Raw genomic sequence first — 17927 nt, 5'->3', positions numbered from 1 at the left:
CACCGACATGACCGACATCGAGGAGCTCTACATCGACAATGGCTCCTCAAGCATGGACGACATGGTGGAGCACCACCTTGAGGACGACTTCAACGAGCTCTACATCGACAATGGCTCGTCAAGCATGGACGACATGGTGGAGCAACACCACGACTATGACATCGACGACATGGTGGAGCAACACCACGAGTACGACATCGACGACTTGGTGGAGCAACGCCACGCCTACGACATCGACACCATGGCGGAACCTCACCTAGTCTCCACAAGGAGCAACGACGATGCTCCCAAGTACCACCACTTGGCCATTGGAGCTACATATGAAGATCAAGGACAACCACGATGGCACCATCATATGGATCATCATGGTGTCGAGGACGACTCTTCCCCAAGGGGGGGGGAGATGATGTAGCCCCGCCTAACGACGACGCTACACCATGGCCAAGGAGTCCCCCAAGTGGACCGACAACCCGAACCCGTGCGATACATGACAAGGTGAACCCAATCCTCTTTACCCTCGACCTCGGTACACCCTTGGATAGAGTACTACCTCATGTCGATATTCATTGTGTCACTAGGTACGAGCTACGTCAAGGATCCGGAGAGGAGGAGCCACTCACTTGGTGCAAGGGAGAAGGAAGAAGAAAGGGAGAAGAAGAAGGAAGAAGAAGGAAGAAGAAGGAAGAAGAAGGAAGAGAGAGAGAAGAGGAGGTGGCCGGTAGCATGGCCTGCACCACCGGCCATGGGGAGGGCGGTACTACCGGCCACCAAGGGCCGGTACCTCCGGCCAGGGCCAGGCCAGCTCCAGGCGGCCACACCCTCCACGCGGGGAAGATCAAGGCCGGTACTACCGGCCAAGCATGGCCGGTACTACCGGTGGAAGGCTGGGCGGCACCTCCTTGCTGCGGGAGAAAAAGCAGGACCGGTACCTTGAGCGGTACCTCCACCCAGGCACGGGTGGAGCCTCCACCCGAGGTACCGCCCAAGGTACCGCTCGTGCATCCAAGTACCCTGGACACTTTGATGCATTTTGGTGCATCTTCCGGTACCTCCACCGGAGGTACCGCCCGAGGTACCGCCCGTGCGCGAATTACTTCAATCTGAGCCGTTCCTGTTCATCTGAACGTCTACGCTTTCATCCCTTGTAATGCCTAAAGTACCCCTGCCTAAATCTGAGCTATATGTATCCCCGTACTCCCCATTTGCTAGGGTTAGACAAGATTTGGCTTAGAATAGGATTTGAGCTATGTCTCCCTAGGGTATCATCCCTCTGTAATCAAGGCCACCCTTGTTGTTGATTGAGTTTGTGAGTGAGATTCTAGTGTGTGCACTCTCTCTCCCTCACCGATTCCGTCTCCAACACCGTATCTCTCACCTCGGAATTCTACCGCGGTCTCTTCCGTGGGTGATTCTATTCGGCGTGGTCCATCGAGCCACGAGGGTAAGCATCGTTGTATCGGGTTGGTGTGCGTGCGTGTGTTCCCGTGTTCATCGTGTTCATCGCGTTCATCGTGTTCTTCGTGTTCTTCCTCTTTTCCCCTTTCGTTTCCGGGTCAATTCGCAAGATCGGGCCACAAACGGGGTCTTAGACCTCATCACGGCACTCGACATACTTCCGCTTCCCCTCCACGAGCGCATCAACATGGACTTCGACAAGCGCACCGCCGCCGTCAAGAAACTACATGAAGAGACAAGGGCAACCATACAAGAACATGTTCTTCGTCAAGCCAACCGCATCAACGCCAAGAAGAAGGCAAGAATATTCGAAGAAGGAGACCTCGTTTGGATCCACCTCCGGAAGGAACGGTTCCCTCATGAGCGCAACTCCAAGCTCAAGCCAAGAGGAGATGGCCCCTTCAAGGTCCTCAAACGCATCAACAACAACGCTTACGTCATCGACATACCGACATCCAAGTACTTGGTGAGCAACACGTTCAATGTCTCGGACTTGTCACCCTATCATGGAGATGAGGAGATGCAAGAGTCGAGGACGACTCTTTCCCAAGGGGGGGAGATGATGTAGCCCCGGTCACCGACGTCGCTACACCAAGACCAACAAGTCCCCCAAGTGGACCGATGACACGAGCCCGAGTTAAAGCTCTTCATGATGAGGTGAACTCGCTCCTTACCACCCTTGATCTCGGTACCCCTTTGGATGGATTACTACCTCATGCCGACGTGCTATGTGTCATTAGGTACAAGGAGCATGAAGATCACGGAGAGGAGGACACACCATGGTCAAAGGGAGGAGAGGAGCAGCTGGACGTGAAGATGGACATGGAGCTGGACCGGAAGTCGCCCGAAGAGCACAACGAAGAGAAGTTGGCCGGCCGGTCCAGAACCCGGTCTGACCGGCCTCCTGACCGGGTCATCCGGTCCAAACCGGGTTTTGCACTTGTGCCATCCGGGCGCTATCCCAGGGCCCCAGAACCCCGTCTGGTTGCCGCCCGGTCCAGGGCCCAGTCTAGACCGGCCTTCCCGGTCCCAGGTCCGGTCTGACCGGCCTCCTGACCGGCCTGCACGACTTAAGTCACCAAATCGGCCCGAATCTGTTTCACTTGTACCTTTTCGGCCCGTGACGCCTTGTAAGACTATATAAGCACCCAAGACGCCCCTTCACCTCTTTAGACTTGTTTTGAACTCAAACCTACCTTTGAGCTTAGTCTCCCTTGGGTATCATCCCTCTGTAATCAAGGCACCTTGGTTGTTGACTTTGATCTTGTTGAGTGAGATTCTAGTACTAGTTACTCTCTCTCCCTCACCAAGCTCTTCCTCTCCAACCCCAATCTCTCTCCGGGAATTCTGCCACGTGCCTCTTCCTCGGAGATTCTATTGGCGTGGTCCATCGAGCCACGGAGGTAAGCATCGGGTGTATCGGGTTGGTGTGCGTGCGTGAGTCTCGGAGTTCCTCGTGTTCGTCGTGTTCTTCGTGTTCCTCGCGTTCTTCCATCTTCCCCCTTGGTTTCGAAGTCAATCCGCGAGATCGGGCCACACACGGGGTCTTAGACCTCATCATCTTCCCTTGGATTTTGGGGTCAAATCGCGAGATCGGGCCAATCCCTAGATCTCAGATCTCATCATGATGTTTGCGAAGAACAGTAAGAACAAGTATTGCAGTAGATTGTATTCGATGTAAAAGAATGGACCGGGGTCCACAGTTCACTAGTGGTGTCTCTCCGATAAGAAATAGCATGTTGGGTGAACAAATTACAGTTGGGCAATTGACAAATAAGGAGGGCATGACAATGCACATACATATTATGATGAGTAGTGTGAAATTCAATTGGGCATTACGACAAAGTACATAGACCGCCATCCAGCATGCATCTATGCCTAAAAAGTCCACCTTCAGGTTAGCATCCGCGCCCCTTCCAGTATTAAGTTGCAAACAACAGACAATTGCATTAAGTATGGTGCGTAATGTAATCAACACAAATATCCTTAGACATAGCATTGATGTTTTATCCCTAGTGGCAACAACACATCCACAACCTTAGAACTTTCTCACATCACCGTCCTGCATTAAATGGAGGCATGAACCCACTATCGAGCATAAATACTCCCTCTTGGTGTTACAAGTATCAACTTGGCCAGAGCCTCTACTAGCAACGGAGAGCATGCAAGATCATAAACAACACATAGATGATAGATTGATAATCAACATAACATAGTATTCCATATTCATCGGATCCCAACAAACGCAACATGTAGCATTACAAATAGATGATCTTGATCATGTTAGGCAGCTCACAAGATCCAACAATGATAGCACATGAGGAGAAGACAACCATCTAGCTACTGCTATGGACCCATAGTCCAGGGGTGAACTACTCACACATCACTCCGGAGGCGATCATGGCGATGAAGAGTCCTCCGGGAGATGATTCCCCTCTCCGGTAGGGTGTCGGAGGTGATCTCCTGAATCCCCCGAGATGGGATTTGCGTATCGTGGCTCTCGGTACTGGGGGTTTCGCGACGAAGGCTTCTTATAGGCTGAAGGGTAGGTCAGGAGGCGTCACGAGGGGCCCACACACTAGGGCGGTGCGGGCCCCTCCTTGGCCGCGCCGCCTTGGTGTGTCGCCACCTCGTGGCCCCACTTCGTATCTCCTTCGGTCTTCTGGAAGCTTCGTGGAAAAATAAGACCCTGGGCGTTGATTTCGTCCAATTCCGAGAATATTTTCTTTGTAGGATTTCTGAAACCAAAAACAGTAGAAAATAGCAACTGGCTCTTCGGCATCTTGTCAATAGGTTAGTGCCAGAAAATGCATAAATATGACATAAAGTGTGTATAAAACATGTGAGTATCATCAATAAAGTAGCATGGAACATAAGAAATTATAGATACGTTTGAGACGTATCAGTGTATGGTTTCAAACCCATTACTCCACTTGATTTGTTGCCTTTACCCATACATGAGAGAGTTAATATGGAGGCATCCAAGAGGGCAGATTTTGTGCGAAAAATCCATTTGAAGACTAAAGAGTTGATAGAGAAGAAAGGCAAGAGCAATGCTGCAAGGATGAACAAGAAGCGCAAAGAGATGTTGTTCAAGCCTGGTGATATGGTCTGGGTACATTTTCGCAAGGATAGGTTCCCGAAGCTGCGGAAGTCTAAGTTGAAGCCTCGTGGTGCTGGTCCATACAAAGTGCTTGCCAAGATCAATGATAATGCATACTCGATAGATCTTCCAGTTGATGAGTTTGGTGTCAGTAATTCTTTCAATGTTGCTGATTTGACACCATATGACGGAGAAGACCTTGGAGCGTCGAGGTCGACGCCTTTTGAAGGGGGGGGAGATGATGAGGACATCCCTACCACACCACTACCTCCGTCATTGATAAATGAAGATGAACCTGCTGTGAAGCTCAAGTGCAATGAAGTTCAGATTGGACCAATTACAAGGGCTCGTGCGAAGCTACTTAAACAACAGGTGAACTTGTTTCTAAACGATACTTTGATTGATAAGAACTTATATCCTGCCTAAGTCCTATTACTTATGTATCATCAGGTATCAAGATGAGATGAGCATCGCACGAAGAGTAGAGGAGCAGCTGGACATGAAGACGGACGTCAAGATGGACGTGAAGCTGGACATGGAGCTGGACATGAAGATATCTCATTGACGCGCGAGGGAGGAGCGGGAGGCATGCACGAGAGGAGAAGTCGACGTCCAGGCCGGCCCAGCGCCCGGTTAGACCGGCCTCCAGACCGGCGCGCCCGGTCCCTGGCCCGGTTGACCGGGCGGCAGACCGGATGCGTCGTACCGGGGCCAAACCGGACGAAGTTTTGCGAACTTTCCGGTTGCCGCCCGGTTGACCGGATGCCAGACCGGCCAGCCCGGTCCCGGTCCCAGGCCCGATTGACCGGATTCCAGACCGGATTTGTCCGAGTCTGTCTCGACCAGATCTATTCTGGGTCGGTTTTACTTGTATCTTTCGACCAGAACTCGTCCCGGACACCTATATAAATGCGTTGGACGACCCCCTAGCTGCTTTAGACCACGTTTAAGATAAACCCTAGTTCTTAGTTGTTTGCTATGCAAAACTATTGAATACTACTCTCCAATTCGTTGCGATCTGGAGTTTTATGCTACTGAAAGTTTGTGTGATCTGCTGTTCCATTGGGGATTAGAAGATTCAATCTACCGCTTCGTGGTCGGCTTCTACGTGCTCAAGTGTGTGGAGTTGCGAATATCTTGCATGGTTGAGAGATGATGAGGACATCCTACTACACCACTACCTCCGTCATTGATAAATGAAGACGAACCTGCTGTGAAGCTCAAGTCCAATGAGGTTCGGATTGGACCAATTACAAGGGCTTGTGCGAAGCTACTTAAACAACAGGTGAACTTGTTTCTAAACGATACTTTGATTGATGAGAACTTTATACTGCCTAAGTCCTATTACTTATGTATCATCAGGTATCAAGAGGAGACGAGCATCGCACGAAGAGTAGAGGAGCAGCTGGACATGAAGACGGCCGTCAAGATGGACGTGAAGCTGGACATGGAGCTGGACATGAAGATATCGCATGGACGCGCGAGGGAGGAGCGGGAGGCATGCGCGAGAGGAGAAGTCGACGTCCAGGCCGGCCCAGCGCCCGGTTAGACCGGTCTCCAGACCGGCGCGCCCGGTCCCTGGCCCGGTTGACCGGGCGGCAGACCGGATGCGTCGTACCGGGGCCAAACCGGACGAAGTTTTGCGAACTTTCCAGTTGCCGCCCGGTTGACCGGATGCCAGACTGGCCAGCCCGGTCCCAGGCCCGGTTGACCGGATTCCAGACCGGATTTGTCCGAGTCTGTCTCGACCAGATCTATTCTGGGTCGGTTTTACTTGTATCTTTCGACCAGAACTCGTCCCGGACGCCTATATAAGTGCCTTGGACGAACCCCTAGCTGCTTTAGACCACGTTTAAGATAAACCCTAGTTCTTAGTTGTTTGTTATGCAAAACTATTGAATACTACTCTCCAATTCGTTGCGATCTGGAGTTTTATGCTACTGAAAGTTTGTGTGATCTGCTGTTCCATTGGGGATTAGAAGATTGCAATCTACCGCTTCGTGGTCGGCGGCTACGTGCGCAAGTGTGTGGAGTTGCGAATATCTTGCATGGTTGAGAGATGATGAGGACATCCCTACTACACCACTACCTCTGTCATTGATAAATGAAGATGAACCTGCTGTGAAGCTCAAGTCCAATGAATTTCGGATTGGACCAATTACAAGGGCTCGTGCGAAGCTACTTAAACAATAGGTGAACTTGTTTCTAAACGATACTTTGATTGATGAGAACTTTATACTGCCTAAGTCCTATTACTTATGTATCATCAGGTATCAAGAGGAGACGAGCATCGCACGAAGAGTAGAGGAGCAGCTGGACATGAAGACGGACGTCAAGATGGACGTGAAGCTGGACATGGAGCTGGACATGAAGATATCTCATGGACGCGCGAGGGAGGAGCGGGAGGCATGCGCGAGAGGAGAAGTCGACGTCCAGGCCGGCCCGGGCCTGCCGGTTAGACCGGTCTCCGTGAGCCGGCGCGCCCGGTCCCTGGCCCGGTTGACCGGGCGGCAGACCGGATGCGTCGTACCGGGGCCAAACCGGACGAAGTTTTGCGAACTTTCCAGTTGCCGCCCGGTTGACCGGATGCCAGACTGGCCAGCCCGGTCCCAGGCCCGGTTGACCGGATTCCAGACCGGATTTGTCCGAGTCTGTCTCAGACAGATCTATTCTGGGTCGGTTTTACTTGTATCTTTCGACCAGAACTCGTCCCGGACGCCTATATAAGTGCCTTGGACGACCCCCTAGCTGCTTTAGACCACGTTTAAGATAAACCCTAGTTCTTAGTTGTTTGCTATGCAAAACTATTGAATACTACTCTCCAATTCGTTGCGATATGGAGTTTTATGCTACAGAAAGTTTGTGTGATCTGCTGTTCCATTGGGGATTAGAAGATTGCAATCTACCGCTTCGTGGTCGGCGGCTACGTGCGCTAGTGTGTGGAGTTGCGAATATCTTGCAGGGTTGAGAGATGATGAGGACATCCCTACTACACCACTACTTCCGTCATTGATAAATGAAGATGAACCTGCTGTGAGGCTCAAGTCCAATGAAGTTCGGATTGGACCAATTACAAGGGCTCGTGCGAAGCTACTTAAACAACAGGTGAACTTGTTTCTAAACGATACGTTGATTGATGAGAACTTTATACTGCCTAAGTCCTATTACTTATGTATCATCAGGTATCAAGAAGAGACGAGCATCGCACGAAGAGTAGAGGAGCAGCTGGACATGAAGACGGACGTCAAGATGGACGTGAAGGTGGACATGGAGCTGGACATGAAGATATCTCATGGACGCGCGAGGGAGGAGCGGGAGGCATGCGCGAGAGGAGAATTCGACGTCCAGGCCAGCCCAGCCCCCGGTTAGACCGGTCTCCAGACCGGCGCGCCCGGTCCCTGGCCCGGTTGACCGGGCGGCAGACCGGATGCGTCGTACCGGGGCCATACCGGACGAAGTTTTGCGAACTTTCCGGTTGCCGCCCGGTTGACCGGATGCCAGACCGGCCAGCCCGGTCCCAGGCCCGGTTGACCGGATTCCAGACCGGATTTGTCCGAGTCTGTCTCGACCAGATCTATTCTGGGTCCGTTTTACTTGTATCTTTCGACCAGAACTCGTCCCGGACGCCTATATAAGTGCCTTGGACGACCCCCTAGCTGCTTTAGACCACGTTTAAGATAAACCCTAGTTCTTAGTTGTTTGCTATGCAAAACTATTGAATACTACTCTCCAATTCGTTGCGATCTGGAGTTTTATGCTACTGAAAGTTTGTGTGATCTGTTGTTCCATTGGGGATTAGAAGATTGCAATCTACCGCTTCGTGGTCGGCAGCTACGTGCGCAAGTGTGTGGAGTTGCGAGTATCTTGCAGGGTTGAGAGCTGTTGCATTGGCATCAGGAATCAATCGAGAGACTTCGACGGCGTCATACAAGTTATCCTCCTCATCATCATCGATTCCATCCGCTGCTACCATCGTGTGTTCGTCACCACCCATCGCTTACTGAGAAGATCGGGCCACCCCTTATCATCTTGGTATCAGATTTCCAGTTTTCCTTGGTAAGCCATCCACAATCCACCCCATAGTTGAGTTGTGAGTGTTTTCCTATCCAGAAAAAGCCATAAAAAGTTAGGGTTAGGGTTTGCCATAGCCTTAGATTGCAGTAATTTCAAGTTTTAGTTGCTTTTCGTAGTTGTTTTTACGTATCTTTTCTTTCCATCTAGCATTTTAGGGTTTGAGTTTACTCTATCATCTTGTGTTACTTTGTCGTCTAGTGTCAGTTTTTGTTACCCCGAGTCCACATAGCATACAGTGTGCTTGTTCCCAACCATAGACACAGCCTTTCGATATAAAGTGACTAGGAACTTCCCCATAAGAGACTAGTTTTACCGCTCGACAGGCTGCTCGTTAGGTTATCGGTGCTTTGCATATTTCTATTGGCCGTGTTATCAAGGAGTTGTGTCCTATATCAATAAAAAAGACAAGAAAATTGAAAAGAAGCAAAAAGAGCTACATAGCTGCGTGTGTTATACAAAAAAAATCCAAAAGAAAAGTGAAGTGCTAGTTGAATCAAGTGAAGGCCTAAGTTTACTTTGCTGCACCCGTAGTTGAGCAATCTTGTGCCTGTCTCGTTGAGCTTTGCTAGCGTCTCTCTAGTGCATTGCAACCTTTCCTACATATAGTTGCATTGCCCCATTATATCGCCTTGTGTGAGTATCATTGGTTGTCTACAGTCAGCGCTAGAGCTTGTTATTGGTGCAAATAGGTAGCCAACCTACAGCCCCACATATATCCTTCTTTGTCGTGTGATTGTTCTTATACCCTTGATATTCGCTTCGCTACATCCGTGCACTAGTCCGTCAATCCAAGTTGGTAAGCAATACTAATTCACTTTGGAGCGGTAAGATTTACCGTTCTTATCAGTTTTGAGTGAGTTGTGAGAGTACCACCACAGATTTTTGTTTAGTGCACTAACCTACTAATCATGTCTACTGAGAATGTTGATGTGATGCAGAAAAAGATCCAGCAGCGACAGTTACTTGGCTGGAGTATGAGGCACTACGTGATCACCTACAACGTGAAATCCGTGTTGCCAATGACGCGTTGGACAAGGATATTAAGAGTGTTCAATTGACGGTCGATGAGGCTACTACGATGGTTAACACCGTTCAAACATCCATGACGACTCTTCAAGCATCTATCCAGACGTTGACTAACGCCGTTGGTGAGATACGTACTATGGTGCAACCACAACAACCACCGCATGATGACGATGGCAGTGTGCAAGGCGACAATGTTGAAGCTGCTAATGCTCAAGGGCGTGGTATGGGTCGTGGTATTGGCCGTGGTGTTGGTGATTTCCGTGGTTGTGGTTTTGTCCCCGTCGGAGCCTAACGTGTTGATGAGATCTAAGACCCCGTGTGTGGCCCGATCTCGCGGATTGACTTCGAAACCAAGAGGGGAGATGGGAAAACGCGATGAATACGAAGAACACGACGAACACGAGGAACTCCGAGACTCACGTACGCACACCAACCCGATACACCCGATACTTACCCCCGTGGCTCGATGGACCACGCCAATAGAATCACCCGGAAGAGGCACGCGGCAGAATTCCCGGTGAGAGATTGGTGTTGGAGAAAAGAGATTGGTGAGGGAGAGAGAGTAGCTTGTACTAGAATCTCACTCAACAATATCCAAATCAACAACAAGGATGGCCTTGATTACAGAGGGATGATACCCAAGGGAGACTAAGCTCAAAGGTAGGTTTGAGTTCAAAACAAGTCTAAAGAGCTAAAGGGGCATCTGGGGTGCTTATATAGTCTTACAAGGCGTCACGGGCCGAAAAGGTACGAAGGAAACAAGTTCGGGCCGATTGGGCGACTTAAGTTGTGCAGGCCGGTCAGGGAGCCGGTCAGACCGGGCCTGGGACCGGGCAGGCCGGTCCAGACCGGCCTGGACCGGCGGCAACCGGACGAGGTTCCGAGGCCCCGGGATGTTGCCCGGATGGCACGAGCGCAAATCCCGGTTTGGACCGGGCGGCCCGGTCAGGAGGCCGGTCAGACCGGATTCTGGACCGGGTGGCCCGGTTAGGAGGCCGGTCTGACCGGGTTCTGGACCGGCCGGCCATCTTCTCTTCCTTGCGCTCTTCGGGCGACTTCCGGTCCAGCTCCATGTCCATCTTCACGTCCAGCTGCTCCTCTCCTCCTCTTGACCATGGTGTATCCTCCTCTTCGTGCTCTTGATGCTCCTTGTACCTAATGACACATAACACGTCGGCATGAGGTAGCAATCCATCCAAAGGGGTACCAAGATCAAGGGTGGTGAGGAGCGAGTTCACCTCATCATGAAGAGCTTTAACTCGGGCTCGTGTCATCGGTCCACTTGGGGGACTTGTTGGTCTTGGTGTAGCGACGTCGGTGACCGGGGCTACATCATCTCCCCCCCCTTGGGAAAGAGTCATCCTCGACTCTTGCACCTCCTCATCTCCATGATAGGGTGACAAGTCCGAGACGTTGAACGTGTTGCTCACCAAGTACTTGGATGTCGGTATGTCGATGACGTAAGCGTTGTCGGTGATGCGTTTGAGGACCTTGAAGGGGCCATCTCCTCTTGGCTTGAGCTTGGAGTTGCGCTCATGAGGGAATCGTTCCTTCCGGAGGTGGATCCAAACGAGGTCTCCTTCTTCGAATATCCTTGCCTTCTTCTTGGTGTTGATGCGGTTGGCTTGACGAAGAACATGTTCTTGTATGGTTGCTCTTGTCTCTTCATGTAGTTTCTTGACGGCGGCGGTGCGCTTGTCGAGGTCCATGTTGATGCGCTCGTGGAGGGGAAGCGGAAGTATGTCGAGTGCCGTGTAAGGTTCGAAGCCATAGACGACCATGAAGGGGCTCCTTGACGTAGTCTTGTGCTTGGCGCGGTTGTAGGCAAACTCGGCGTGAGGAAGGCACTCCTCCCATGACTTCAAGTTTTTCTTCACGAGGATGCGTAGGAGGGTGGAGAGGCTTCGATTGACCACTTCCGTTTGGCCATCCGTTTGCGGGTGCGATGATGATGAGAACAAGAGCTTGACTCCAAACTTCGCCATGAGTGACTTCCAAAGATAACTCATGAACTTGACGTCTCGATCCGACACAATGCTTTGCGGTACTCCATGTAGGCGGACAATTTCCCTGAAAAACAATGAAGCAATGTGTGAAGCATCGTCGCTCTTATGGCAAGGTATGAAATGAGCCATCTTAGAGAATCTATCCACTACAACAAATATGGAATCATGACCATGCTTAGTGCGAGGCAAGCCTAGAACGAAATCCATGCTAATATCGGTCCATGGTGCATAAGGAATAGGCAATGGCATGTAAAGACCATAAGGGTTGGAGGTAGACTTAGCTTGTAAGCATGTTGTGCACCGACGGCAAAGGCGCTCCACATCTCGCTGCATCTTTGGCCAATAGTAGTGGGTTGAGAGCATGGCATATGTCTTGTCACGTCCAAAGTGACCCATAAGACCTCCTCCATGAGACTCTTGCAAAAGCAATTTTCGAAGCGAAGACTCGGGAATGCAAATCTTGTTAGCTTTAAACAAATAGCCATCATGCAAATAGAAATCATCCACTCCTCGCTCAACGGAGCACTTCTCAAAAATTGGAGCAAAGAAAGAATCGGAAGGATAGAGTTCTTTGATCTCTTCAAGTCCCAAAACATGAAATTCCAAACGAGTTAGCAAAAGGGTGTTTTTAGGAAAGAGCATCCGCCACAACATTGTCCTTGCCCTTCTTGTATTTGATCACATATGGGAAGGACTCAATGAACTCGACCCATTTTGCATGTCGTTTGTTCAAGTTGTGTTGGCTTTTCAAATATTTCAAGGACTCATGGTCGGAATGAATGATAAACTCTTTTGGCCAAAGATAGTGTTGCCAAACTTCAAGAACACGAACCAAAGCGTAGAGCTCCTTGTCATATATAGGATAGTTGAGGCGTGCGCCATCCAACTTCTCACTATAGTATGCCACGGGTTTGCCCTCTTGCATAAGAACACCACCAATACCAAGCCCACTTGCATCACACTCAATCTCAAAAGTTTTGGCAAAATTTGGAAGAACAAGAAGGGGAGCTTCGGTAAGGCGTTTCTTCAACTCATCAAAAGCATTTTGTTGGGCCTTGCCCCAAACAAACGGAACATTCTTCTTGGTAAGCTCTTTCAAAGGGCAAGCAATGGTGCTAAAATCTTTCACAAAGCGGCGGTAAAACCCGGCAAGTCCATGGAAGCTTCGGACTTGACCAACATTTGTAGGGGTAGGCCAATTGTGGATGGCCTCCACCTTGGAAGAATCAACTTCAATCCCATTAGCGGAAACCACGAAACCAAGAAAAACCAATTTGTTTTGAGCAAAGGTGCATTTGGGGAGGTTAGCATAAAGCTTTTCATGGCGCAAGATGCACAAGACCTCTCTCACATGTTGCATATGGTCCTCGAGGTTTTTGCTATAAATAAGAATATCATCGAAGTAGACAACCACGCTCTTGCCAATGAGAGGACGCAAGATGTGATTCATGAGGCGCATGAAAGTTGATGGAGCATTGGAAAGACCAAAAGGCATAACGAGCCATTCATAGAGACCTAGTTTGGTCTTGAATGCCGTTTTCCATTCATCACCAATAGCCATGCGGATTTGATGGTAACCACTACGCAAATCGACTTTAGAGAAAATCGTGGCACCACTAAGTTCATCAAGCATGTCATCTAAACGCGGAATGGGATGGCGGTAACGGACGGTAATGGCATTGATGGGGCGACAATCCATACACATCCGTTGCGTCTCATCCGGTTTAGGCACAAGAATCACGGGAACCGCACAAGGGCTAAGGCTTCCGCGGACGTACCCTTTGGTGAGGAGATCTTGAATTTGGCGGTTGATCTCCTTGGTCTCTTCGGGGTTGGTGCGGTAGGCGGCACGGTTTGGAAGCGGAGCGCCGGGTTTGAGGTCGATGCGGTGTTCTATGCCTCGGAGTGGTGGTAGTCCATGAGGGAGCTCGTCGGGGAAGACGTCTTGAAATTCCTGCAAAAGAGACAACAAAGACGGAGGAATGTTGGTTAAGTCGTTAGTCGCCGACGAGGGTCCCTTGCATATGAGCACATAGTGCAATATGGTGGATGGGTTCTCTTGTAGCTCTCTCCACTCACTCTTGGTGGTTAGAAGGACACTCTTGGACTCACTCATGTATGGCTTGTGGCGCTCACTCTCTTTGTGGTGGGTCGCTCCCTGATGAGGACATCTCTATGATAGATACAACCAATACTCCTACAACCACATCTCAGGTACATTCGTTACTAGGAATCCTTCCTGATATATATGAGAATATGATGCTGCCTAAATCAAATGTATTTATATTATTTAGGAATGGATCTAGCATGGACGCCAAGCATTGGATTAGGAACGTGCATGGAGATGGCAGCAGACCTGCAAGGATTCTGGATGGCGTTGCAAGCGAGGATTTCAGAACATTGAAGCCACCATAGTGAAGCAATGATGCTTGGATGAATTATACAAGTTACTCCATCATAAAATTCGTCCAAAGAGTTATTATTGGTGCTGCGTCACCTTATTTAATGGGCCAGGCCCATGTATTTTCGGATTAGGTATTTTAGGGGATTTTAAGAGGCCATATAAGTGGAGGAAGGCCCATTTAGGGGTGTTTTTGGCCAACCCTAGCTGGTTGGACGAAAATCCCTTGACTTCCCCCATATATATCCCTCTGTAGCCGTCATTAGAACTTGGATTTTGATTAGATTAAAAGTTAGCCATTGCTGCAACTCTCGTGTACTTCTTTTGAGGCCAACGCCAATAACAAGACCTAATTTTCGTAATCCCACCTTTTAAATAAATCTTTCATCTATATCCGCAATATTCTGATTGCATTATTAGTTCTTACTTGTTCTCGATTTCAGGTAGGAATTAAGACCCTCGCTGGTCAGGCTGATCGTGCTCCCGCAAGATCAGTAACTCCCGGAGATTGTCCTAGCGATTGCATTGGCGCACGAGCTTTGCACGTGTAGTCGGATCGTCAAGCACGAACTCCACCAACAAATCGAATTATCCCCATCTCATCGAAAGATCGGACACCTTTGCCCTATCAAGTGGTATCAGATTTCAGGTTGCTCGGTGAGATTTACAGTTTTACTAGTGTAGATTTGTTTTACCTATAACCCAGAAAAAGCTCCACAAAAATATATTAGGTTTAGATCATCCGTCCCATAGCCCCTGCCAAGCCATTGCATGATCTTTTCAGTTTTTGCTTTTTGAGTGTCTGCAATCGTTGTGTCGCGTGCTGGTCTTAGCGTCTAGAGTCGTTAGAGTTTCGAGTTCTGATCATAGTAGTCGCGTCGCCGCACCATCTCCGCTTGCGCCCTCGCCATATCACCGCCACCATACACTTCCGCCACATCTCGCCATCAACTCTTTGTTGTTCTCCTTTGATTCCCATCATCGTAGGGTCTTTCTTGATCTTTGTTTCGGCGTTTTTTCGTTTTTTATATCCGTTTTGTTGTTAAATTTCGCGTTTTCCGTGGGAATCCATAAAGCAAACTAGCTGAAAAAAAAAAAAAAAAAAAAAAAAAAAAAATTCCGGTCGCCCGACCATAGAGACCTCTGTGGTCTAGCGCCACAGTAGATTCCCAAAAAAAAAAAAAAAAAAAAAAAAAAAAAATTTCCGGTCGCCCGACCATAGAGACCTCATGTGGTCTAGCGCCACACTAGATGCCCCCGAAAAAAAAAAAAAAAAAAAAAAACAAATTTCCGGTCGCCCGACCATAGAGACCTCTGTGGTCTAGCGCCACAGTAGATTCCCCGAAAAAAAAAAAAAAAAAAAAAAATTTTTCCTGGTCGCCCGACCATAGAGACCTCTCGTGGTCTAGCGCCACAGAGATTCCCCCCAAAAAAAAAAAAAAAAAAAAAAAAAAAAAAAAAAAAATTCCTTCCCATAGGTTGCTCTATCCTTCGCCGCCATTGCCCTTTGCATCTTGTGCCGCATCGTGACCTCGTTGGTGATTTAGGCTCGCGTCTCTAATACGATCTAGCCTAGGACCAAAGACAAGACCTTCGTTGAGCGTTTACTCAATTTGCATCGCTGATTTGATTATTGTGCCACCATATCACTATACTTTGCCTTCCCGTAGCTCTACATATTGTCTCCACGTGCACCGTGTCGACACCGGTAATCGCTTTGGCAATCTTGGGAGACGCCGATCCTTGTCGGTTGTTACATCACCTTCCTCCTGTTTGGTAAGAACTTGTAAGAGCTTTGTATTTTGCTTGACGAATTGCGCGCGTGAACCACCATATTTCGTAGTTTGTAGGCATATACATTTGTGCTTTTCGTGTACTAACCATGTCGGACCAGTTGATCCGACCGCCGTTGACCCGGCCAAGATGACGCCCGAGCAGCTTGCATGCTCACTTCACCCACCTTTTGGGCGGGCATGCACGTGACACCGATGCGCGCATTGGTGACGTGGATGCCAAACTCACCGACGCTACCGGACAAGCCGGATGGCCTCGAGGCAGCTTTCAACTCCAAGCTCGACGCCAAGTTCCAGGAGCTTTGACTCGGTTACCGCCGCCTCGCGCCAACGTGCAACGCCGCGCACGCCGCGTTCCTCGTGCGGACGTTCTCGCGGTACCGCTTTCCGCTGCAAGCTCCGCACATGACGCGCCTTCGATGAGGGATACGAAGACTATGAAGGGGACGCGGACGAGCAGGTAGATGAGAACATACCGGACGGCGAGGAAGTCCAACAACTCGCACAGTCGTCCACGGCAGCTGAACCGCAACGCTCGACCACCTCCTCGCCCGGTACGTAATGATGATGATCATGTTGCTAAACTGAAACTGAACATTCCGCCATTTGAGGGTAGATATAATCCTGATGCATATCTTACATGGGAATTGGAAGTAGAACAACGCTTTGCATGTTTAAAATACCCTGATCACTTGCGTGTTAGTGCTGCTACTTGTGAGTTCACAGATTTTGCATCTATTTGGTGGTCTGAATATTGTAGAACACATGCAGCAAATATTCCTGCTACTTGGACTGGAATTATAAAGAAAATATTGATAATACACCTACTACTTGGGTAGATTTAAAATCTGTTTTGAGACGTAAATTTGTGCCTCTTTTTCATCAACGTGAAATGATCCGCAAACTTAAACGGTTAGAACAAGGTAGTAACACCGTGCATGTTTACTATCAGGAATTTCAATTTTACATGTACCGTTGTGATATAAAGGAATTTGAGGAAAGTACTAGAAACATGTTTTTCAACGGCTTAAACCCTGATATTAAGGTTATGTTTAAGTATATTCCTCGTTCTACTATGGGTATATATGTTCGCGCTTGTGCTTTTGAGAAACACATACAGGAAAACACGGTGGACCATTTCAACTCTTTCAAGTCATGCACACTAGCACCGGTTGTTTCTTCCAACGTTCCACGCATGAATATTGTTGTGCGAGTCGCCCAGCCACAGACTTGTGACACGTCGCTGCGAACATCTTCTAAGTCGGATTTACAAGGTAAAAATAAAGGTACTGATTTCATCCCTCCACATGAGATTGATGAATGCAATCTTGATATTAATATACCATGTGTTGAGTTCGTTGATGATTTGGCCACACCGCCTATATTAGAGGTTCATACTTCTGATTTGCAAGTACCATGTGATCATACCACTGAGATTGATGTTGTTGTGAGCGCAATTAGTCATGTTTTCAATTCTTCCTTGACTATGTGTGCGTCCACTGAAATTGTTAATGCTGAAATGGATTCTTCTAGTGATTTAAATACACCCACTGAATTGCATGCTACAATACCAAATGTTTTGGATGCTTCTTTTGCGGACATTCATGCATCTATCCATTCGAGTGGCCCAAATGAGTTACATGCTAAGAGAGATTTTGGGTTGGGTGTACCAATTGATCACTTTAATATGTCTTGGAATATGAGTGCACCCACTGAAAATATCATTGCTAGGACTAGCAATCTTTTTGTTGACTCTAGTTATGATAGACCTACAGATTTGTGTGTACCATGTGCTGTTTTTCGTTCCTCTATTGATATGAGTGTACCAACGGAGACTTTTGTTTCCAAGGATGACCATGTGTTAGGACATTGTGGAACTGATATACCAACTATATTGAGTACACCTACTGTACAAGTTAATTCTTCCATATCTATGAGTGTACAAACTGAATTTTTTGCTCCTGATAATGCACCTTGTGACTTGAACATTGACTCTAGTATGGATCATATAAAACTGGTTATGAACAATGAAGTGTTGGCTAAGATTTCTCATGCTAATTCTTTATTTT

This window comes from Lolium perenne, chromosome 1 (assembly GCF_019359855.2).
Source record: "Lolium perenne isolate Kyuss_39 chromosome 1, Kyuss_2.0, whole genome shotgun sequence".
In the NCBI taxonomy this organism is placed as follows: domain Eukaryota; kingdom Viridiplantae; phylum Streptophyta; class Magnoliopsida; order Poales; family Poaceae; genus Lolium; species Lolium perenne.
The sequence above is the reverse complement of the archived record's forward strand: the minus strand, read 5'-3'. Positions refer to the sequence as shown.